The 23,972-nt window shown below is 35.8% G+C and overlaps 1 long non-coding RNA gene across 3 annotated transcripts in view; it reads right to left on the bottom strand.

The window, feature by feature from the left end:
- LOC141577556 (uncharacterized) overlaps positions 1–23,972 on the bottom strand; it is a 550,417-nt gene that overhangs the window by 189,169 nt on the left and 337,276 nt on the right. For all 3 annotated transcript variants that reach the window (XR_012506804.1, XR_012506802.1, XR_012506803.1), the window contains one exon: positions 6,594–6,719. This is a non-coding gene — a long non-coding RNA (uncharacterized LOC141577556). The remainder of the gene's footprint in view (positions 1–6,593; positions 6,720–23,972) is intronic.

Below are 23,972 nucleotides of genomic sequence, written 5' to 3'. Positions count from 1 at the left end.
CCCGCAACGGTGCCCTCCAGGGAACTCAGGATGGGAAAGAGCAGGATGCTGGCCCTAGATGGCTAAGGTGCACATGAAAGGAATGCTTTCAGTGAGCCCAGAGCTTTGCACATTCCCGTACATAGAAAAGCACTAAATTCCTTAACTTGAGATACCTGGTTTTTGTTAATTAACAGTCATCTTTCGATGTTCCAACTACCTGGTCTTTGTTGCAAAAACTCGTATATCTTGGCTTCTCCCTTGCCACTTTGGAGCAGTCCCTCAGAAAGCTCTGAGAAGCTGTCAGCCCAGGCATAAATCCTCAGAAATGTCGACTAAAGAAAACATAACTTACATATGTGTATATTATAGACATGTATATGTGTACATATATACACAATGACACAACTATTCTCTTAGAAGTATTTATATGTCATCCTGTTACCTAAATATGGGTTTCCAATACAAAGTTACCAAATTAATCCCTGTCCTAGATTTAGCAATGGGTCACAACATCATGCAAACAGCTCCTCTGGGACTTTGTCACCTAAGCATGCAAAATATATTAAATTGATTAGATGAAAAGAAAAGTTGCCATGGCCACTCATGAGGATAGCAGGTCAGGAAAACTGGATTCGGAGAACAGAGACCAAGCAGTAGAAGGTAATCTATTACGTGGGTTCCACTGACAGCTAAGTGTCTGTGGGTGTGCTTCTCAGCCCTTGGACTCTTCTGCTGGAAATGGACTCCCTCAAACCTGTTTTGTTCTCTGTAGAGCAGGCACTACTGGTCTCTTTCCACATTGCAACTTTTCAATGTGTCTTGGGTCTGGGCTGAGCAGTCACGTGAAATTCATGAACTCAACCTTTATGGAATCATCTAATGCTGCAATTGGAAGGAATTTTAGAGGTCAGCAAATCTAGTCCTTGTATGATGTGATGCATCATTTACTATTTATTGACTGTTTGCCTGCAAGGAAATACCCTAAGGATGTTCTCTCTGGCCGTCTTTCTGGGATCCAAGAAACAGTTTCCAATCTGAGGGCCATAATAAGACTATATGAAAAGAAATCTTGATGGCCATATTGCTGATGTTTAAATCCTGGCTCTGAATTGATGTCTGTGTGATTTTGGACAAGTTAATTGCTCTGTGCCTCAGTGTCCGTATCTGTAAAAAGAGATGTTAATAATACCCAAGTCATAGAGATGCAGATAGAGATTAAAGGTTTTTTACAGTGTTTCTTGGCACTCTGTAATGCTCAATGAATTTAAATTACTATTTTCATCAAACTCTGCCCAACTTAAATACTTCCTCTTTCTCACAGCTGTCTCTCCTAGCAAACACTCAGTATTCTTTTATATCATCTCACCCAGGAAAAAAGAGGATATTAATAAATGCTTGCTCTCCTTTGCCTACTGTTTAGGAAAAATATAAAAGGTATCTTATCAGTTAAAGCTGGCTTGCTGGAAGTCGTATATGACCATAGAACAACTTTATCTGTGAACCCCAGAGATCAGTATGTTGTAATACAGCACACCTCAGAGGCACTCCACGTTATCATTATCTAAGACTTTAATTTTATCATCACTTCCAATTTTTATATGTTCTACAACGCTGCAAATTTGTGTAAATGGTGAAATTCTAACATAGAATCAATGAACCTGACATTATACAATTGCATGCCACTTTAATTGGAGCTGTTTTAGTTAAAATAGGAAGCCAGCAGGAGCAGGTACCATCTATATTTCATTCACTGCTATGTAAAGTGTACAGTATTTGTGCACGGTAGGTTCTAAATAAATATAGTTGATTGAGTGATCTATTTAGTTATTAAGAGATAAAACATAACATTTGTAATAATTAAACATTAATAGAATCAGTAAATGTACATTTTACTAAAGCAAGAGAACTGACACAAGCAGGATAAATTGCTACTGCCACCAGAATGCAGATACTACGAAAGCTGATGCATTCCTAAAAATAACCATATTAAAGTTTTAGTCGGAAAATCAGGCTTACTACTCGCTACACATGGTGTTTGCTAAATAATGTGCATATTTTAATTTCTAACTAGTTTATGTCTGCTTAGTGAGCACCCACATGCTGTGTATTTTCTAAGCTATACATTTTTAACAATGGCTATATGAACATCAACATATCTTTAGCTAACAGCAAATGGAATATTTTTTCAATATTCTCATCTTAAGGACAGCTTCCAGTATACATACTTATTTGATCATGTGACTTTTGTCCTTTCTTTGGTGGATATGGTGTATCACATTGATTGATTTGCATATGTTGAAACATACTTGTGTCCCTGGGATGAATCCAACTTAATCATCGTGTATGATCTTTTACACATGTTGTTGGATTTTGTTTACTAATATTTTGTTGAGAAGTTTTGCATCTATGTTCATCACTATGTTGGCCTGTAATTTTCTTTTTTGGCAGTATCTTTGGTTTTGGTGTCAAGTAATGGTGGCTTCAGAGAATGAGTTTGGGAGAGTTCCCTCTTCTTCAGTCTTTTGGTAGAGTTTGAGAAAGATCGGTATGAGTTCTTTCTATTTGAAACTTAACCAAGACACAGATTCCATTTGTCTATCATACAAAGTTGAGTAAATTATTTTAACTTTTTTGAACAGCTCAATTTTCTCCTCAATGTCTTAAACTCAAAACTGGCCTGGTTAGAAGTTTTTACAGTGAGTTACTTATAGAGACATAGCAACTTGTATTCTCTATAAATGATTAACTGACAGATTTCTTTATCCATGCTTCTTTTAAAATTTTACTCTTTTATTATACTTACATAGATCAGTGTGCTAAATTATCCTTGCATAATTCAAGACCTTACCATAATACGAGAGGCCATAAATCAGGATTACACACCTTTATGCTGTTTATAAATATAAAACTCTTGGTTGTTTTCACCTTAATATATTTATACATTCACTATTCTATTTGATTATGATAAACATGATACAGTGAAAGAGATATAGATACATATTTAATCTGTACAAATATATACATGCAAAACCCACAGATGCGATTTCTTTCTTAGAACCAAAGAAGACAACATTTACGAAAACCTTGAATTCTGTTTCTTTTAAATAAAATAGACCTGAATTGTTATTGCTTTCTCTGAGTCTACTTTTTCCTAGATGCATTTTACTCCTCTGGTTCATTCTGACCTAATAACTACTTTACGAGCCCCCTGTAATTCTGCCACTTCACGTGGTCTGTATCCACAGGGTCATAATTCTTCTATCACATTCTTACTCTGTCCTCTTCTATCTTAATTACTCTTCATATTTCTTTGAGTTTTAATTGGAATACTCAATCTCATTACTTGGAGGTATAAGAAAAATATCATATTTGTATATTCTCTAATTTATACTGTGAGTTTTTCAAGAACAGCCTCTTTCATAGACTTCTTTGTACTCAGCCTTGTCATCATATCAAAGCCCAGGAACTGTAATGTACATGGTGCAGAAATTCTATGTGAGAGATGATGGCATCCTGTATACAATTCTACTGGGATTATTCTGATCTTTCAAAACTATGTTTCTATTCTTTGTTTTTGAAGGATGAAAATAATACATATTATAATCATTGTAATTTTTAACATAAAACCTATATAAAGGAGAAAGTAAAATTCATCAATAGTCCCCTTCAAGCTCCTCACTTCCCGAGACAGTTAAGTTTAATAGTTTGAAATAAAATGCTTCCAGATATTTTTTTCCCACCTAAAATAATTTTATACAGAAATTTGTTTTACACAGTGTGTGAGCCTGGATTGGGGTGAAGGATCCTTGGGTGATCAGTTTAGCTGTCTGCTCTTTCCTGCAGTAAGAACTATGCTCTTGGCTACTGTGTCCTCCCTGCCTCCCTGAGCCCAAGCTGGGATGCCAGATACAAAGTGCTGGCACAGAGAGAGGCTTAGATGCTGGCCTAAGCTGAACACAGGTGAGGAGTGTTGCATAATCAAAACCTGAGTAAATATAGGTAATAAGACACTTGCATTGACTAAATCTTGCAAGAAAAAGTATTTACGTTTCTCTTTGGTATTTTAGTTTCTCAGAAAGGAAGTGCACAATGATTAGTTTTGTTAGAGCAGGCAGATAGCTAGATATGAGTAGAGAATGGGGGACACAGACCAAATGGCAGGAATTGGGCAGAAAGGAGGGGCACAGGCCAAATGCAGGAAACCACACATCATGTGAGCAGCAGGGGTCCTTGGGCAGAGAAAGAAAAGCAGGAACCTTGGGGTTGGTAAGGGATCATGCATTTTGGGATGACAAGTGGCCTGGAGAAGAACAAAGGTGAGAAAAGGAAAGAATTTCTAGTGTCCTAATGTAACCTTTTGCTCATTATGCCCTCATTTCAATAAAATTAGCCTTGCAGATCAGAAGTACCCATCATGCACTGTTGCCATGACACTTTCAATCTAGACTAAATAAGGACAAAAATCCCTCCTCCCTATGGGAAGGTGGAGTTGGGATGATAATCAGGGAATACTACCCTCAAACCCATTCCTCCCCTATGAATATTCTGCCCATTCATTTTTACACCCTATGTAAGTAACTTGCTAAAGAAACTCGGGGCAGCCGCTCACCTGAGCCTGCCCGCTCTCCCCTGAGAGTGTACTATCCATCCTTTAATAAATCCTCACTTTACCTTTTTTAACCTCTAAGTCTTGTCTCTGAATTCTTTCTGGGATGGGATAAGAACCTGGAACACCAGTTGCATCTATTGGCAACATCTTAAAATAAGAGTTTCCTATCCTGAGAGAATATCAAATTGTCCCTATATGTAGACCATTAAGAGTATTTTATTTGTCACATACATATATTTTTTTCATGATTTTTCCCTATCAAGACCTCTTCAACAAAGTCTTGATTTTAATAAAATAATAGTACATACACTGAATACCATGTAGATTTTTAAATATACTGCTCTAGTTTCAAAATCAATTACTGGTTTTATTAAAGTAATTTCAGTTAATTATACGGCAACTGTGCTGATCATTTGAAGTCTTTATAGCTCAAATATTAGCAATCATTAACTTCTTAATGATATAAGACTAGCTGTCCAATTTTATATAATTTACATGCATATTTGACTCACTAACATCTTTGCAATATTGAAGTTATTTTTTAATATAAAATGGAAAAAGTCATTAAATTTTTAAAAGCCTATAACATTTTCAAGAAATGCTTAAGCCATTAATTAAAGGGAAGAAAGCTATTTATTCTATACCTCTAATTTCCATAGTAAATAATTTTAAATGTGAAATTTATTATCTGAATACAAGATGTTCCCTGAATATGTGCTGAAATACAACATGTATTTTGTACTTTGGTTTCCCTGATATTAAATATTTGTGTTTTAACTGTGCTGCTTTGTTGAATACTATTTATATCCTAGTGCATGGCAGATATTAGAAAGAAGTCTTTGAAATGACTTTAGGAATAACTTTTAGAACAACGTACAAAAGAGAAAATTATTTAAATAAATTTTGGAATGAAAAATCCTCATTTTTCTATCATTTTACTTGAATATATTCACAGTGACAATTGTGTCTGCTAAATAACATTTTGTAATTTATAAAGAGAAAGTAATATACTTTTACCAAAAAGCACATTAAATGTCTCCTTAAAAAAATTTCATTAAAAACTCATATATTAAAACTCTTTACTCAAGATACATTCCTATACTAATAATTAAAAAGATTTGATCTTGCAACATCTAAAATCTAATATTTCCTGGTTATTCTCAAAACCTATTTGTGGAAGTTCTAGGGCCTAAGAATTCAGTATTAACATTTTCCTCTGCAGCCCTCGCATTTTCCAGCCTTTCTCTTTATCCCTACCTAGACATATCTAATAAGACAAAGTTAACTTCCTGCACCATCTACCCAAACAGATTGGTTTCATTCAGGAAGTCCCATTAACGTATAGAGCGGGAAACCCACATAGTATAACTCATGAAATACTTAGCTTCACTGAATTCCTACAATGGGTTTTCTTTGGAAACACGTATCAAGAATCATAGTTACTCATATTATTTCAAGAAAATAAAACACAAAGTAAAATATTTGTCAAACTGCTTGACATGTACTACCTTGTCTTTACCATGAGAGTTAAAGTCACAATACAGATTAAGAATTAACTCAGCTTTAAAGAAGAAAAACAAAACAAAAAAAAATTCTGAATCCAACACGTATAAAATGATACTGAAAACCACATGATACTTTAAAGCAGAGAATGAAATCAAATCCTAGTTCTGCTTTATCCTATAGCTTACATTCTTTTTGAGATGCTATAGTACTTTCCAAAAATAGGCTAAACATCATTTAGCCTAAAGACGATTCATCACATACATTTTACAGATGACCACATTTATGATGCTTGTTGACTTCTTTTTAACTCTTAGTCTTTTTTCCCTTTGGCCCCACTCTGGACAAGCTGATGCAAGAGCCAGCACACACCTCCTTTGGAGCAGGTGGGAAATTTAAATCTCACACACCTCCTGACTGGGTGTCAGAACATTCCCCTGGTTACACCTTTTAATAGCTATAAACCCATCCCCTCTGCTTTGCCCAAGCCACCTCTTACCTGTTTGCACAAACTGATTTCCCCAGGTGTCCCTGGTATGAGGACCTTCTGTCAGATTCTCTTGGTGGGTGATGTGTCATCAGCTTCAACATCTGAATGCAGATTGGGGTTGGGGGGAGGTCCATCCTGCAAAATAACAAAATATTTATAACTCTATAGAGGAGTTTACAGGTCAGTTCTCAACCAAAGTAACAATATTACTCACAGATTCTAAGGAAAACATCCAATACATAACTGGTTTGTTACAGATAGCTGAGATATATCAATATAAACCAAAGGTAAAAGTTTAGAAACTAATCATTTGATCCTTGACCCATTTTCCTATTTTATAACCTCACTGGACACTTCTGTGAATGAGATAATTGGTAGTAATCAAATGCTATTCATTTTAAAATACTCTTTGTATCTAATATGTAACAAGCATCTAATAAATGCTATTTGAATAATAAATTAACAGACACTATTGATTATTCTGCTTACATTTATTCTTAGTAAAATTGATATACATTGTAGAGGCCTATTTATGTAAGAATCATCAAATCAGACTGACCATGTTCATACTGTTTCAGATTTTCACGATATAAAAAATAACACTTTCTAAAAAGAGTAGAATAAATGCTGTATATATTCACAGTCTAAAAAATCTGCATCCATGTGGAATTACCATTTAAAATAAGGGCAAAATTTAACAAAGAATGTCAGAGTTTATGTCAATAGAACTTTGATAATGATTTTTATGCTCCAAAATTAACATGGACCCACCAGTTAAAATAATTAGATACCTTAATTAGTTATACTATTAATGAATTCTGATCCTCTACTAAGAAATTGATTGAGAGTAACAGCATTTTCTATAATTCTAACTCTAAAACAAACAAACAAATGCACAATCTGGAAGAATTAATCATTTTCTGTCAATGTTTTCTAATTTTCCATTGATGAAAATGAAATAAAGGAATGTGTTATAACACAGCTTATATACAGATCTCTTTGGAGTTTCATGCATTGGCACAGACTTTCTGTCTTCAGGGAACATTGCATTTTTTAAAACTATCTCCGAACAACCTAAATGTCCTCGTCAGAAGACTGGATAAAGAAGTTGTGGTATATTTATACAATGGAATACTACTCAGCCATAAAAAATGATAAAATAATGCCATTTGCAGCAACATGGATGGACCTGGAGATTGTCATTCTAAGACAAACAAGCCAGAAAGAGAAAGAAAAATACCATATGATATCACTTACACGTGGGATCTTTAAAGAAAAAAAAAAGTCAAACTTATTCACAAAACAGAAACAGACTCACAGACATAGAAAACAAACTTATGGTTACCAGAGGGGTAATGGGGTGGGAAGGGAAAAATTGGGAGTTTGAGAATTGTAGGTACTAATACACATAAAATAGATAAACAACAAGTTCCTACTGTATAGCACAGGGAAAGATATTCAATATATTATAGTAACTTATGTTGAAAAATATGAAAATGAAAATATATATGTTCATGTATGACTGAAGCTTTATGCTGTACACTGGAAATTGACACAACACTGTAAACTGACTATACTACAATAAAAAAATTAAAAAAATAAAACTCTCTCTGCTGCAAATATTAATCGGTATAATGCCCCTGTTAAATCACTCTGCAGTAAGATTAAACTTACACATGTTTTCAAGTTAATACACTGTTACTGAGATAACCAAAACTCTTTAAAAATCATAATTTTCTGTTCTTTTCATATCTCCTGTTCAAGACACATATTGTCTGCCCAAAGAAATGGAGAGGATGGAAATCCCTTGTGATCTATTTAATATATAGCTCTTAGGAAGCTAATATAGAAATTAAAGTTCTCATGCAAAAAATATATTAGAAATATGTGGAGAAACAAAAAATAAAGTGTTACTTCTTAACATATTTATGTGATCCCAAAAAACAGTATGGAAGAGACTTTCTAGTTTGAAGGTGAATTTGCTAATATGGAAGGAGTGAAACTCACAAAAGGCCATTAAGTCATACACTTTTGTCTGTTTGAATGTTGCAACATGTAAACAACTCAAGATAAAATGAATTTGAAATTAATAGATAGGGAAAACAGAATTATGGAAAAAAAAAGAGAGAATGGGTTTTTTGTTTGTTTAAGGTGTGGCAATCATTGGCTTCTGACATTTGCATGGTGCTGGTCCTAGAATATTTAACATTATGCTACTTGATTCAAGATTCTTTGTTATCAGGTTCTCTTGCCAGCACTGAAGTTCTGGAAGTACAAACATAATATCTTTTTAACCAAGATTCATGGGCCCAGGAGTCAATACTTTTTAACAAGAGACATGAACTTAAGTGTCAGTTCCTCAGATTTTTAGTGCAGAGTTTGTGTTAACAGGATCTGATGAGGCTCTTTCCAGTAAGATAAAAAAAAGGAGTCTTAAATCAGTTACTTCCAATTTTTAGCTAAAGGTCACACAAGGAGTCCATACTTTATCCTTGAGAAAAACTTTTTGTACTTGTTAGTAATAAATCTGGCTTCAGTGACTTAAGACTTTATAATAATACATTAGATGATTGTGAAAGCTTTGAAGTGTCTTTGTTCTCTCAGTTTTCATTGCTGATGATGGATGATAAGGACAAAGATGTTTGTAGATGGTGAGCAGCATCGGATAAAGCATTGACACTTATAGTTATTTATGTTATTCTGAAAGCAAACATAAGGGTTCCAGATTAGAATCAGACTATTATTAATTACAGCAATGACCACATCAGTTTTCCATACCCCACTCTCAGAAAGATGCAATGAGAGGCCGATGGTTAGCCACCCATACAAAAAGTGGTTTTCTTATACTACAGGAGAGGAATCTGAAATTATGAGTTTACAAAGTGACTGATATACAGTTACACTCCTCTCCCACTTGAGAGAGAGAGAAACTGTACCTCCTTAATGAAAACAAATCTCCGAGACAAGAAGGAGGAGGTCCCTAGTTTACAACCATTTTGAATGTGAATGTAAAGGAACAGCCCAGGGATCCAGCCGCTGTGAAAGGCAAACCCACGCCTCTGTGCAAAGTGCACTGAAAACGTGAAAGAGCAAATGCTTCCAGAGGACAAAAGGACACAGTGTCTATTTTTAGCATGTCAATTTCCATTGTTCAGGAGGCCAGAACCCTGCAGGAACACTGAAAAATCCAAGGAGGACTACTTTCCCAGTGTCTTGCAAAGCTTTTTATAAAATGTAAAATCATAAAGTGAATGCCTTTGTTAGCAGATAGAGAGATTCCCAAATTAGACAGCCCACCAAAAGTGTGGGACATTGCCCACCAGTTGGGGAGGAATTCTCAGCAGAAGCAGAAAGACAAAGTCAAAGACACCTTTATTGCTCAAAAGAGAGAAGGGAAAGAAAGTGTTTGAGTGGGGGAAAAGAGAAGAGAAGTGCTCCAGTGGGGAACTGTTAGCCCAGGTGGCAGGATGAGAGCTACATCTCCAGGTAGGGGCACAGGGGCTTTTCCTGGAGACTTCTGCCCTCATGTCCTCCTTCCAGGTGTGTTGGAGTCAATCACTTTTTCCAGTCCTTATGCAGGATATTCTGGCTGTTGTCATGGCAACTGTCAACTCTCCTGGTGCTGGTGGGTGTGTCATTTAGTATGCTAATGAATTATAATGAGGCTCAAAGTCTACTGGAAGTCAAATCCTCTGCCATCTTGGGCCTAATTTGTTCTCACCAGTTTTTGTTTTTTCTCTTTGCAGCTTCCTCCTGTGACTTAGATAGGAGTAATTGGTTTCTATTCAAGGGAGGGACAGAGGTATGATCCTGGGGGCAACAGCCTTGAATTTCTAACAGAGAAATTCAAGAGACTACTGAAGGGGAGGCTAAGGAAGAGATCTGGTCATCACACAGTATACCTTTTTTCCTCTGGTAGCAAGTATAGTGTCTGTAAAACATCTCAGGAATGTGCATCTGATAATGAATCTGTGACTTTATTGTCCTAATTATCAACTGCTTGAGCCTGCTCTTTTATGACTCAGAGAGGCCTGGGAAATTTCATCTTTTCTACAAACAAGAGGCAGAGGTTTGGGAGGGTGCCCTGCAAGGTCCTGCTAGGACTCCCCATTGGTATTGGATATTTAAGTTAGATAACCCAAATTGGACACACGGTATTAAAGTTGTGAGTTTACCTTTTAAGTTATGTTTACATTTACATAATCATCTTTTCATTGAGCAAAGCTGCTAGCCATCCAAAAAACAGACAATAATAAGAATGTGTACCTGTTCATTTAAATGGTACAAATGCATAAATTCCATTTGCTGGTGTTCAAACACCTATGTCCCACTTTCATAGATATTTGCCAGAATTATGAGGTTGGCAGACAGGACATGTACTAGAGACAGCCTCAGGAATTTTGAGCAAAATTGTCCAACAAATACTGATTTAAGATTGCAGCCAAATTTCTGTTATGGGGAAAACTGAACAGTTTGGGCCAATTAATTATGTTGGCTGATTTGATCACACTGGAAGCAGGTATAAGAGAGTTTATTTAATACTGCTATGGGCCAGTTTTGAGGTCCTGGCTCAGTTTCCCTTTCTAACTAAGTTCACATTCCCCAACCATTCACCTTACTGGGTTCTCATACTTCAGGCCACAGTATACCTTCCTTGGATTAAATACCATAAAATGAATGATAGTCAATTTGCCCAAGAGCCATCCAAATTATTTAATGAGCCAATCCCCAGGGAACCCATGAAATCTAGCTAATGTCACCCTACTTGGCACATATAAGCTGTCCCCTGAATTCCAACTTGCTGTTATCTTATCCCCAGGTCGACCTTTGTAAGGCCCTCAGTGAAGGCCTTCTCTCACTCAGCCTTTCATCTATCTTGAGTGTCAGTATGTTGTGCCCACCATCAAAAGAATCTTCAAATTTTATGAAACTGAAGGTAGAATCCTCATTTTAGGAATGACATTCAATTAATTTATAAGAATGTAAATGATTATTCCTGAATGAAAAAATACACAAAGAGAATTGTAAAAAATCTCCAAGGCTTTTGATTAATACTATAAATCAATCAAATGATATGGCATGTATTATAAATTGATATATCATGAATTATACTGGACTGGCAGGTGTACTAAAATCTGCAAACAAGAATTAATTGGTAAATAGTACCTAGTCTTTGGGTTTCAGCATAAATCCTAACATGAGAAGGCTACTTATGCATATAAATAATGACAATGAAACTGTATAGGTTTGGAAAACAATTCTCACAATTATGAGTTGATTACAACTTGGAGAATTCATACAAGCTTCATTCCTCACATGAACAATTTTTAATCTTTCTTTTTATAAGGAGATAGAATACAATTTGTGTTAACTGGGTCATTCCAGCAAAGTTCACATTCATATTATTATTATTATAGATAATGTAACCTCACTCATTTACGTTAACTTTCATCTTAACCCAAGTAACTAACTTTTGCTTCCTACAAACACAGACACAGTGAAAACTAATCACAGATCCATAAGCTCTTCATCTTTATGAGCAGATATTTCATATAAACTTCAGAAATTCTACTGTCAAAAAAAAGGCACCAAAACATAACAGCATACAGAAGCATTTTCACATTCTATATGGAAAAAAAAAAAGGTAAATTAAAATTATGTTTAATGATCAAAGCTTCTATTTTTGCTTGCTTTGAAATTCCCAGGAAACCAAAGATTATTTATTAACACATTTTTATATTAGTCTAAGGTCTAAAATTTACTTTGGAACTTGGAAATTGTAATTAAAGTCAATATATTAATCCCTCATTATTCCTAGAATTATTAGAATTTATGGGTTTTAACATTTTGAGATAACCTAATAATTACAAACTAACTTAAGTGCCATTTTATATATTTGAAATCTGAAACTTTTGTGGGAACAGTGATAGCTTCTTTGACTCATAAACCAATGTTTATTTCTAAAAGTTTAAATCATGAGATGCTTAGAAATAATCTTGCATAGAATATTTTCTTGGGATTAATTTACAAAGTAATACTTGGAAGAAGACATATGCATTTGTTAACTTGTGTTATTCACATACTTAATAGGACTACTACGTGTTCTTATTTTAACACAATTTATAAGCTTATGTGTTTATAAAACTGAATTTTAAAGACTGCTTAAATCATATTTATGCTTTCTTCTTCATTTCGTGGAACTAAAGGTCATCTTTTCCCTTTTACGTTGAGCAAGGCCATTACTCAATTACTTTCCCAAGTTGCAGGTTTTATTTTTCTTTTTTGTATATATAAGCTCATATATCTTAAGCAAAATAAATTCAGTTTAGTAATTTTTCTTTAGTTTCTTTTTATAGATGGCAATTGCTGTGTATTAGACTAGATATTTTTATAGTGAACATATAATAATTTTCTTGATCAATTCATTTCCTAAAGTTCCCAATAGAGGGGATAAAGTAAAAGAGAAAAAAATAAAATAAAAAGGAGAATTTGAAGAAGCCAGTTTCATCGATGTGGGAAATTATTATTGTCAAAAGCTATATATCGGCCTTCTGCATGAAGGAAAGAAATATTAGATGCAGAAGTCTTCTGAGACACACGCACACGAGCTTTTATAAATCATTTAAATAAAGTGAACTTTCATAAATATTCTATCTTTCGGACAAAGAATCTAGACTCTCTCTTCCTTTTTGTGCTAAATTGTCTCCAAAGTGAAAAATTTTGTTTATGTCAAAAGTTCCTCAAAGTCACCATTGTAATTCCAGATTGTCCTTTATGAAATCCTTTCAAAAATTAATTTTTTTGTGCTTTGGCACCCATACAAATGGGCAGATGGAAACTGGCTTCATGGAAAACTTATCAAATGATGGTTGCCCTTTGCTTTTTTATTGGTGAAAAACAAACATTATTCATTAAGAGTCCTCCCAAAATCAAAACCAACGCTGAACTCGTATGTACCTCATAGAAAGTCTTAGAAATTGTAAAACTGAAATATAGAAATTGTATAGAATTACTCTCTAATTATACCACATTAAAAACTATAAAGAAATTGCAAAGGTAGAAATGAAAAAATCTAACAATGTGGCAGTTTACTCAATTAACTAAGCAATACCTTGATAAAAGAAGTAATCAAAATTCAATTGCCAAATAATTAAATCTACAAGATATGACAAGTGTACAGAGGAAATTAACCACTAAAACTCATCATTACTCACAAAAGGAAAGAATGAAAATAATAAAGGCGATATTCAATCTGATGACATACAGAACAAAAAAATTTAAAAAGTTACAAAGATTAGAATTCATTAGAAATAGAAATTTTTCAATGAAAAATAAAAGTACACGAGATCTCTGATACATCTACGGAGAGATTCTTGAAAAAGTATAACCTAACAGTGGTATAAAAACAGAAATATGAAAAAGATTCTGTCAATGTGAAAACTGCACTGGCTATAGTTGAACCGTCTAGAGTGACCTAGTCCAAGGCTGTTCAAATGAGGAAGAGAATGGGTTCAAGACTCAGTTCTGCTGTTAAGAGATGAAGTGGAGAGGATTTTAGGCTGCCTCTGTGTGTCAGCCGCGTCTTGGCAGGAAAAGTAAATATTCCCCAATCTTTGTGATTGGAGGCAGTTTTGTAACTTGGAATCAGGCCCTTACACTTCCACAGGGACTACGAGACAGGCTGCTTTCATCCTTGGTGATAATGTTTCACTGGGATGGGTCCCGGCCCTTAAGAATCACAATCCTGGGTTTTAAAACTGGCAACAGACTTTTAAATGAGTTATAGCTCAAGGAGCAGGGTATGAACTTGCAGTTACAAACTTCCTAAAGTAAGTGGTCTAAGAAAAGGGAGGTCAGGTGGCTAGAGTCAGAAGGATTCTATCTAAGTCTAGTTAAACTAAGCAGAATATTAAGGCCCAGTTTGTCAGTACTCCGGGGCCCCATGTTTCCACAAGTCATTATTTTTGAAATTGAACATAACACAACACATACTAATAATGTTATCACATGATAACTAAATTGTTCCATAGCATAGAAAAAAGAAGAGCATGTTCAACTTTTTAACTGCAGCATAACCCTCACAACCTAAACATCACAAATTACCAAATGAAAATTACCAGCCAGTCTTATCTCTGAGTATTTACACACAAATACACACACACACACACACACACACACACACACAAACTAAATTTAACATGAATGGATTCATTCCAGATGACATTAAAAAAAAAAATTGAAAGAGCTGGGCTGTGTATCAGCAGGGGTTGTACCAGGAAAGAGAGGATACACTTAAAATGGATTAATTGAAAACAGTTCAGTGAAGGCACTGTTTACAAAGGTTTGAGCAGAGTTAAGAGATTAATATGGATAGTGCAACTCCTAGGGAATGAACAACAGTGGCAAAGGGGTAGGCGATCTCACAGAGATACAAGGAAATACATTACATGTAATCTTGAAGGGACAAGGGAGGTGGGATCCCGATTTAATGGAGTCTGGTAAAAACTAGGGCCACGGACCACTAGATAAACCTTAGGGCCAGAAAGAAATGCACGCTTCACCAGGTCTGCAGCCACGTTTAAAAGGAGATGCGGGAATAACCGTCTCCAGATCTCCTTAACTCCCGCTCAAAGACCTTCTGAGTGTGCGCCCACTGGTCAAACCCAATAGGAAGCCAGAGGGCAAAGGAGCCTTCCAGAGTAGACAGCAGGGCAGAGAGGGCTGATGTACTGAGTTCGGGGAGGGGGAGAGCAAATATTGTATCCCAATTTGAAATGAGCTCCAAGATCAGGAGACGTGCTACATGTTATTGAATCTAAGACTAAACTGATTGGAAGATGCCATTATGTGGCACTAACAAATAAGAAATGCTGGCAACTGAATTATAATACTTCCTAATCTGACTTTTTAAAAATTGTACTGATTTAAAATATTTTAGATTAGATAAAAATGTTATATCACTCTTGGCAACAAAAACACATGCAAAGCTAGCCGAGATATTCTGAAAATGCCACTTATTCACTGTGATTATTTGAAATCACTTGACTCAGCTTCCCTACGCCCTACCACCTGTACCATCAAGAACATTAATGAGGTGACCTTTCTTAAAAGAATGCCTGACCACCATCCTCAGGAGGCTCCTCCAAGCCACAGACACTCATTTTACAAGTTTTGATGCTGGTACTTGAACCATTGTACCAAAAGGTACCAATGGAAAGTTTCCAGACACCTTTCCAGATTCATTTTCTTTCTTCAAATGACCCATGGGTAGATTTTGAGAGAAAAGAAATAAAAATCTTCTCTCCTTGTGAAATTAGTATTATTTTGAATCACTGTCACATACAAATGAACCTGTATTATTCTACACCAAGACATCATGTTAAGGTGGGCCACATTAAGAGGATTATATAGGATTCCAAGGAAAAAAAAAGTATTTAAAAATGTACTAAGGATATAATAGAAATTACAAAAAAATTGAGATATCAGTTACTTCAATAAGTAAACTTGAAGAAAAGCACTATGTATATTTTTAAATCCACGTTTTTTTCCTGTATGTAATGAGGTTTATTATGTATGTTTTATGGAGAAGAAATTATGATGCCTGACTACCGAGTCCAGGAAACCTGCAGAGGTCACCAAAAAGACAATCATGCTACACATTTCTACAGCTCTGAGTGTGAAGAGAGTGAGGGCAGAGCAGCTGTGGGATTCCCTGCCAAGAGGCAAAAATCAGGCGGAACCCCAGCATGTCACTCTGACACGGTTTTTCTCTCACTTACTTTTTTTTTTCTCCCAGGCTGGAAAACTGCTAGGAAGTCAGAGGGAATGCTCAGAGTGTTACTTAGGGGCAGGAAAATGCTCTTCAATGGCTTCTCTTTGGTAGTCTTTAAATATGAAATTAAAAGCCTCTCCTCCTAGTGGAAGGAGATGCTGCACAAAAACAGCCTGCCAAAGGGCTCTGGAACCGAGACACGGTGAATCTAGGATCAAACGTTTGCTTTGCGGGCTTTTCCTTCCAGCAGAGCACTCCAGCTGAGTTAAATGTCCATCTGCCTCCTACTGGAGTCTGGGGAGGATAATGAGACAATGCATTTATGTGCCTAAATTAATTTTATAGCAGCCTTTCTCCCATTGATTGATTAGTTAAAGTCAACAAGGAAATAGGAAATACTCAAGTGAAGTGAGGTGCTGTTTACTTCCATTTCTTGCTCTGCACTATACTGTCATCTAAAATATGTCATGTTAATGTTAGGCAATGCTTCAAAATTGAGTTTTATCAAGGAAGAATGTTTCTGTGGGAGGCGGGTCTTACCTGAGTGTCAAAGAAGAATAGAGATTCATGTTTGTTTGTTTTTTAATTAACTCATCCTTAGAATTCTTAGCTACTTCAGTTTAAAACCCACCTACAATATATGTGCATAGGTAAATAGATGCAGATATACAACTTTGTATTTAATGCATCTCATGCAACAAGCTTTTGCTAAGGGGACAAGCAGGATAAACTGCAGTCTACCCGCATACCATAGTGGCATCCACTATGGTAAATAGTAGACATAGTGACAATAAGCAGGACCCTGCAGGGCCCTCCCAAGTACCAAAGCTCCTATGCATCCCCCATTTTTTCTAGTAAAAGGCTTTAGTCTTCTAGAACTTTCCTGAGTTCCAAAGAGCAGACATGGGCAGTTACTCATTAGGGAAGTGAGGGAATGCAGAAACAAAGGAAAAGCAGTCAAATAAGAAAAGAAATAACAAGAAACCAGCAATGAAACAGAGTCCTAGTTCCTCCTCAAGGGATGCACAGAACAGTCTGACAGGTGACTTTCAGTTGTTCTTCAGGAATTCAGATCCTCCCCCTACAAAGACACCACCACCCCCAACACACACACACACAGTGGAGAATGGTGATTATGTGCTGAGCACAAACACTAGACCCTAGGCTGGTTGAAAGCAGATTAATGATTGAGAGTCCTGAAACACCACACTGTCCGCTCACCATCAACCAATCAGAAGAAGCCATGCACCCTGCAGCCCCTAACCCCCAAATGCTACCTTCAAAAGCACCTCTCTGAAAGGCATCTGGGAGTTTGGGTCTCTTGAGCATGAGCTGCCCATACTCCTTGCTGGGCACCCTGCAAATAAAAGCTGTACTTTTCCTTCACCACAACCTGATGTCAGTAAACTGGCTTTGCAATGCTGTAGGTGAGCAGATCCAAGTTTAGTTCGGTAACAGTAGTGAATAGGAAAGCAGCTCCTCCCTGTGTGGCTAGACTTTAGTAGCACTGAACACAACAGAACACCGAGAATGGGAAAGGTAGCCTAAACATTATGATTTCCTAGGCTCCCTTCCACGTTTGGCCTGCTTCTGCTCACACGGAAGTACTTCCAGACATTTGTTTTTTTATATTTAGACTTTCTAATTGTTTTTGCCAAGAAGATTAGCTCAGCACTGGTTAACTCAAAATTATCAGAAATAGAAATTTTGTATTTTTAATCTCCCCAGGTGTTTCTAATGTATACTGAGAACTTTGATCTAGCCAAAGATGACCTATTAGCTTCTAATTATACTCTGTTAATTTGATTATGAGTTGAGTTTTCATTGATAGCTACATTAGCATAATAAATGATAGTAAAATACCTCTCTAGCATTTGTCCAAATTTTCTATCCAACTGGTAATGTCTATTAAACAAGAGACTTTTCTTGGTATGTGACTTTTGGCCTGTAAACAACTGCAACTCTCAACATTCTGTAGCTGCTTGTGAAATTTGGGCCACTTTTACTCACAGGAGCTTATTCACCTTACTGTTTTTCATAAGGAATTGGCATATTGCAGTGTGTCAGTGCATCACCTCGGGCAGGCAGAAATCACTTCTGAGATCTTAACCTGCAATCTTTGTTCACAAAAGCAGGTATTAATTCCCAGTTCATTACACAACTGGATGAACCAGCAGGCATTACATGTCCCTCAACATTTAAATAAAATGCTGTTCATCTCTAATTGGATTAAACATTATAATTTCCCTAACAATTCTTCTATTTCAGGATTGTTTCATGGACCTATGAAAATTAGAGACTATATGACCTGACTTTTCTTATTCTTTCTATCAATAATTCATCCTCAATATTTTTACATAACAGGTATAAAATACATTCACATTTTATGGCAAGACAAGAAAAATTCAAACATAAAAAATGTTATCTGCACCTTGGACTCCTCCCTCCCCTCTGCTGTGCACTGTGTACCTACATGACGCACTGAACAACTTCCTCGTGGGCAAAATACCTGTTCAAACATAAAGAGGAGCATTTTCCCATCACCAACAATACTTAAGAGATAACATTCCTTCTTAATCTTGTAAGGGACCTCAGTGATCCATGACCCACTGCTTTGTGCCAGATTGTGTAAACTGTCAATAACACATCATTTAATGTATAGTCCTCTGTCTCAACAACATATGTAAATATGCTTTGACTTCTAACTGGCAGAACATATCTTGGAGTTTTCTGATATGCTGTTTCTGGGTAACAATAGTCCATTTGGCCCAAATAAAATTTTCCATTTCTTTCTTACTTTGATTAATTTTTTGTCAACACAGGCCAGGAATTTTAAAAAAGGGGCTTCAGAATGTTCTTGTCTGCATGTGTCTGTCTGTCTTTCCTTTTCTTTTTTTCTTTTTTTTTTCTTTCTTAACTGGGACTCTGATGCTCCATTTGGAGCAGTACTTCTTGCTTGGATTGCAACCTTCTGAAATTTTTCTTTACTAAGTTAGAAGACAACAGCATTGGTGGCTAATTGGTTCTTTGCTCCTGAAATAGGAATAATTGAAGTACAGTGATTCATATGCAAACAATGCACACCATCAATGCTTAAGCAATTGCTTTTACATTTCAAAAACCCTGTAACAAAGACAATACTGCAAAGAGCAGAGTTCTCCATCCTTAGCAGAAAGGAAACTTCAAATAAACCCTCTTTCAAGCATATCAAAGAGCCTTTAATGGGAAAATTATATTGTAATCTCTAAAAAGACCAGTTTAGCAGTAAAATGAGTTTCTAATTAGTGAGCCCTATTATTTTGCTATTTGATAACAATTTAGCTTCTTAGTGAAGCATATTAACTCTAAAACTTTTGAGTAAAATTTATAAACCTTGCTGCCAATAGCACCACAATTGATGGGCACTAAATATTTAGAATCTATTAAACTAAACGTGTTCCTAAATGTCTTAAGGGTGAATGATGAGTTACAGCCTACAGGACAAGGGGCTTCATTGCCTCCTGATTCTTAAGGCTCAAGCAATTCAGTTCAGAAGGGGTCATCTGTTTGTGTTTGTAAGGCAGTGAAATTTTGAGTCAAGTTCTATATATCTATGTCCTCTCCTATCTAGTCCTTGAAAATAACATAAATAGAAATAACACTGTAATCAAGTAGCAGGTTTTGCTGGGCATTTGGCTCTAAAGAGTTTATTTTAGACACTTTGTTAGGGTCTGAATATAACACTGTAAATGAGATAAGAAACCCAAGATCAAATCCTTGTCTCTGATCAAAATAACACTGTTTGGGTCAATCATGATATAAAAACATAGTGATGTTTCACATTTCTATTAGTGAAAGAAAATACATTTTGTTTAGTCTCTTTTTTATCACATCAAATGTTTGCAAGATTAATGTTTTTCAAAAAAATGGACTTTCTTTTTGCTTATTTTCCTCAGACTTCACATGATAAGTAACAAAAATGGAATGGTAAATTATAATTGCATCTTATCAAGAAGCTGTTTGAAAAGCACATTAGCAAAGTATCTGTTGTTTGGACCAGGTATGGCAATGGTGATTAGGTAACTGGAAACTGAACTTTACTAATATTCACAGAAAAGACTGAGAGAAGGTAATGAATAAACTGTAATGTGTTTCTGAGGATGTGAATTGGGTTATATTTATCTGACTGAGGGGGAAAAAAAAGAATAGAATGTCTTGCAAGCTACCAGTGAGACAGGAAGGGGGCAGGGCACAGCCATTCAAGGAATGTACAGCCATTAACATCAAAATGGTGAAGATTCAACCCTCAGGAGGCCTTGAGGCTCAAGATGGCAGGAGATTTGACTTCTAGCAGATCTTAAGCTTCATTATATTCTCACTGTAATATATTAACATGGTGAATAACATGCCCACAGGCCCATGGCAGTCCCAAGGCTAGCCACAAAAGGTCAAAGAATGGGAAATAGCCAATTTCCTGGGAATCACAGCCCCTTCCCCAGGCTACTTACACCAGTCCTTCCAATTATTAGCATATGAAGCTACCAAAGCCCATAAAAATATGGCAACATGGTGCCTTGTAGCTGCTGCCTCTCTCTCTCCATTCAGAGACAGCCCACACTCTGTCTATGGAGTGTGTACCTGCTTTTAATCTGAGCACACAACCCCCACACCTCGTGGCCTTTCTCTTGCCTTTCAATGTATCCCTCTGAATAAATCTACCTTTACTCAACTTGAATTCTTTCCTGTGTGAAGCCAAGGACCCATACTTGGCGGGGCATGTCCCAGGGGCTCAACCAAAGCCTGGGACACAGCCCTTCTCATGTCCCACATCTGTTTTTCCTGCATCACTAGGACCAAATTCTAAATATGTTTTATCTCTGCAGACAAAAAATTGTTACCTGCCTTTCCAGTAAACAAAGAATGTTGCCCTCCATCAAGCCATCAGCCACTGCAGCTTCCAACTCTGGTACACCCTGAGGGGAACTGGGGATGGAGGAGAACAGGCTAGGTCTTACTTTTCTTACCTGTGTGAACAAAAATACTGTGATGTGAATGAAGATACTGCAATCATATCAGTAAACAAAGAATGCTGAAACCAAGTCATCAGCGGCTGCTGCCACCCCCCAGTGAGGACAGGCCTGCAGCCACTCACAATGGTGCACTCTGAGCGGACTCAGAATAAGAAAGGACAGGATACTGTCCCTAGATAGGTGCTTCTCAAAAGAATGACTTCAGTGAGCCCAAATATTTGCTTCCTCTCATACATAGAAAATCACTTAATTCTTTAACTTGAGATGCCTGGTTGTCTTTAGATAACAAGCAATCTTTTATTGTTCCAACTACCTGGTCTTTGTTGTAAAGCTCCTATATATCCTGGCTCCTCCCCCACCTCTTTGGAGCAGTTCCTCAGAGCAATCTGAGAGGTTGTCACCCCTGCTCGAGTCCTCCCACCAAATAAAATGTAACTCTTAACTTTTAGGCTGTGCATTTATTTCAGTCAACACCTATTACAAAAATTAAAAACCAAATTCTGTCTACAAAGGAGCATATGATGTATCTTATGAATAATCTTACCCGTAAGACTCATGTAATGTGAGAATTTCAAGTAGAAATTCATGAAAAATTGTAGAACACATGTTCTTTTTTGGCTTTACTTGTTTTCAGTTTTTAATTATTTTATAGTCTTTCTTAGCTTAAATAGTAGATTTGGGGAGAGTTTTGTATTATTATTTCCAAATTGCAAAAATTTCAAATTTGTTGCTGTTGAAAATATTTGTTCTCATTTTTCTAAGAATTTTATACAACACATTTTTCAGACTGTTTGAAACAAAATAAAATGCATTGGTTAGTATAACTTACTCTGTTCTCATTTTGTTTTTTCCTACTTCTCTTTCATATATTTATTAGTGAATTTAATTATCTGAGTATAGATTTTTATAAACCAACTACATTTTCAAGGTTTCAAACATGAAAATTAAGAATTTTGGCCTTTGCCTTTGGTGAACAATAGCCTAAGAATGTTGATTAAAATAGATACAAATTCTGCTCTATCATGAATCCTATCATGAGAACATCCACTTAAAGTACATGTTACTAATAGTAGCCAAGCTCCATCATGTGCCAGATCATGTGATAAGCGCTTTTGTACAAATTATGTAGCCATCATAACAAAGCCAGGAGTCTCAGCTTCCTCATTTGTAAAATGGGGGTTAAATACTCCTCATGTTCCTTATCATTAAAATATATCATAACTTACTGGCAAAGAGTTACTGCTAGCTACTTATCTTGGTACAGACAAGCATTATTCATCTTCTAATAAATTCACATATTAAAAGTAATTAACCAAAAAAGTTCTAGCTGAATTCTAACTTTTAATTAATTATTCAGTGCTGCCGAAGGTAAAGTCAGATTTAGGTCTTATATTAAAGTGATGAGATTAAACAGAAAACATTCAACAGAAACCTTACCACTGTCATAAAATGTTCACCTGAAAGAATCTGAGAATGTAAGAATTGTGTTGATGGTGTTACAAAACAAACACAAGCTGGAGGCAGAAAACCTGAATTCAAATTTATACCTTTTAATAGTTCTATAATGTAGGGCAAGTAACTTAGTTTCTCTGAGCTTTATTCATTCATTTGTTAATGCTCAAAAAATCAAGCATGGAGACAGCCGACTAATTGGCTCCACTTTCTTCATCTTTACAATACAGGTAATAACCATCACAGAAGTTGTTATAGACTCCAAAGATGTCTAAGTTAGTAGGTTACATTGCAGACCATTCAGCCCTAAAAAGCTGTAATAAATTATTATTCAGATAAGTGACCAGCTCTACCCAAATAAGAATAGGATGGTTTCGATTTATCCATTTTACCACCAAAGAGCTAAATGTCTTAGAAGATTTGAGGATTTGTTTTGGTTATAATAGTTTTCTCAAGTCTCATCAGCTCTATCATTCTATGAAATTTATCATTGCATTGATTCACTCATTCATTTAATTTCCACATGTATTCATTCGTATGTTCTTTCTTATTGAAGGAGAGTTGATTTACAATATTATATTAATTCCAGGTAGATAGTATATTGATTTAGTATTTATACAGATTATACTTCAATAAAAGTTATTATAAGAAAATGGCTATACATAGTAACGTGTTATACAGTACATCCTTGTTGCTTATTCATTTTATCCATAGTAGTGTGTCTCTCTTAGTCCCATACCACTGATTAGCCCTCTTCCCTTCCCTCTCCTCTTTGGTAACCATAACTTTGTTTTCTGTATCTGTGAGTCTGTTCCTGTTTTGCATATACATTTCTTCATTTTTTTTTTTTTTTTAGATTCCACATGTAAGTGGTATTATGCAGTATTTGTCTTTCTCTGACTTATTGACTAAGCATAATATCCTCTAGGCCCATCCACATTGCTGCAAATGGCAGAATTTCATTCTTTTTAATGACTAATAAATATTTCATTGTATATATACACATCTATATCTTCCATTTCTTTATCTGTTCACCTGTTAATGAGCATTTGTGTTGCTTCCACAACTTGGCTATTGAAAACAGGGCTGCTAAGAACACTGGGTGCACGTATCTTTTTCAATTAGTGTTTTTATTTTTTTCCAGATATATACCCA

The sequence above is a fragment of the Camelus bactrianus genome, chromosome 4 (assembly GCF_048773025.1).
Source record: "Camelus bactrianus isolate YW-2024 breed Bactrian camel chromosome 4, ASM4877302v1, whole genome shotgun sequence".
Classification (NCBI taxonomy): Eukaryota; Metazoa; Chordata; class Mammalia; order Artiodactyla; family Camelidae; genus Camelus; species Camelus bactrianus.
The sequence above is the reverse complement of the archived record's forward strand: the minus strand, read 5'-3'. Positions and strand labels throughout refer to the sequence as shown.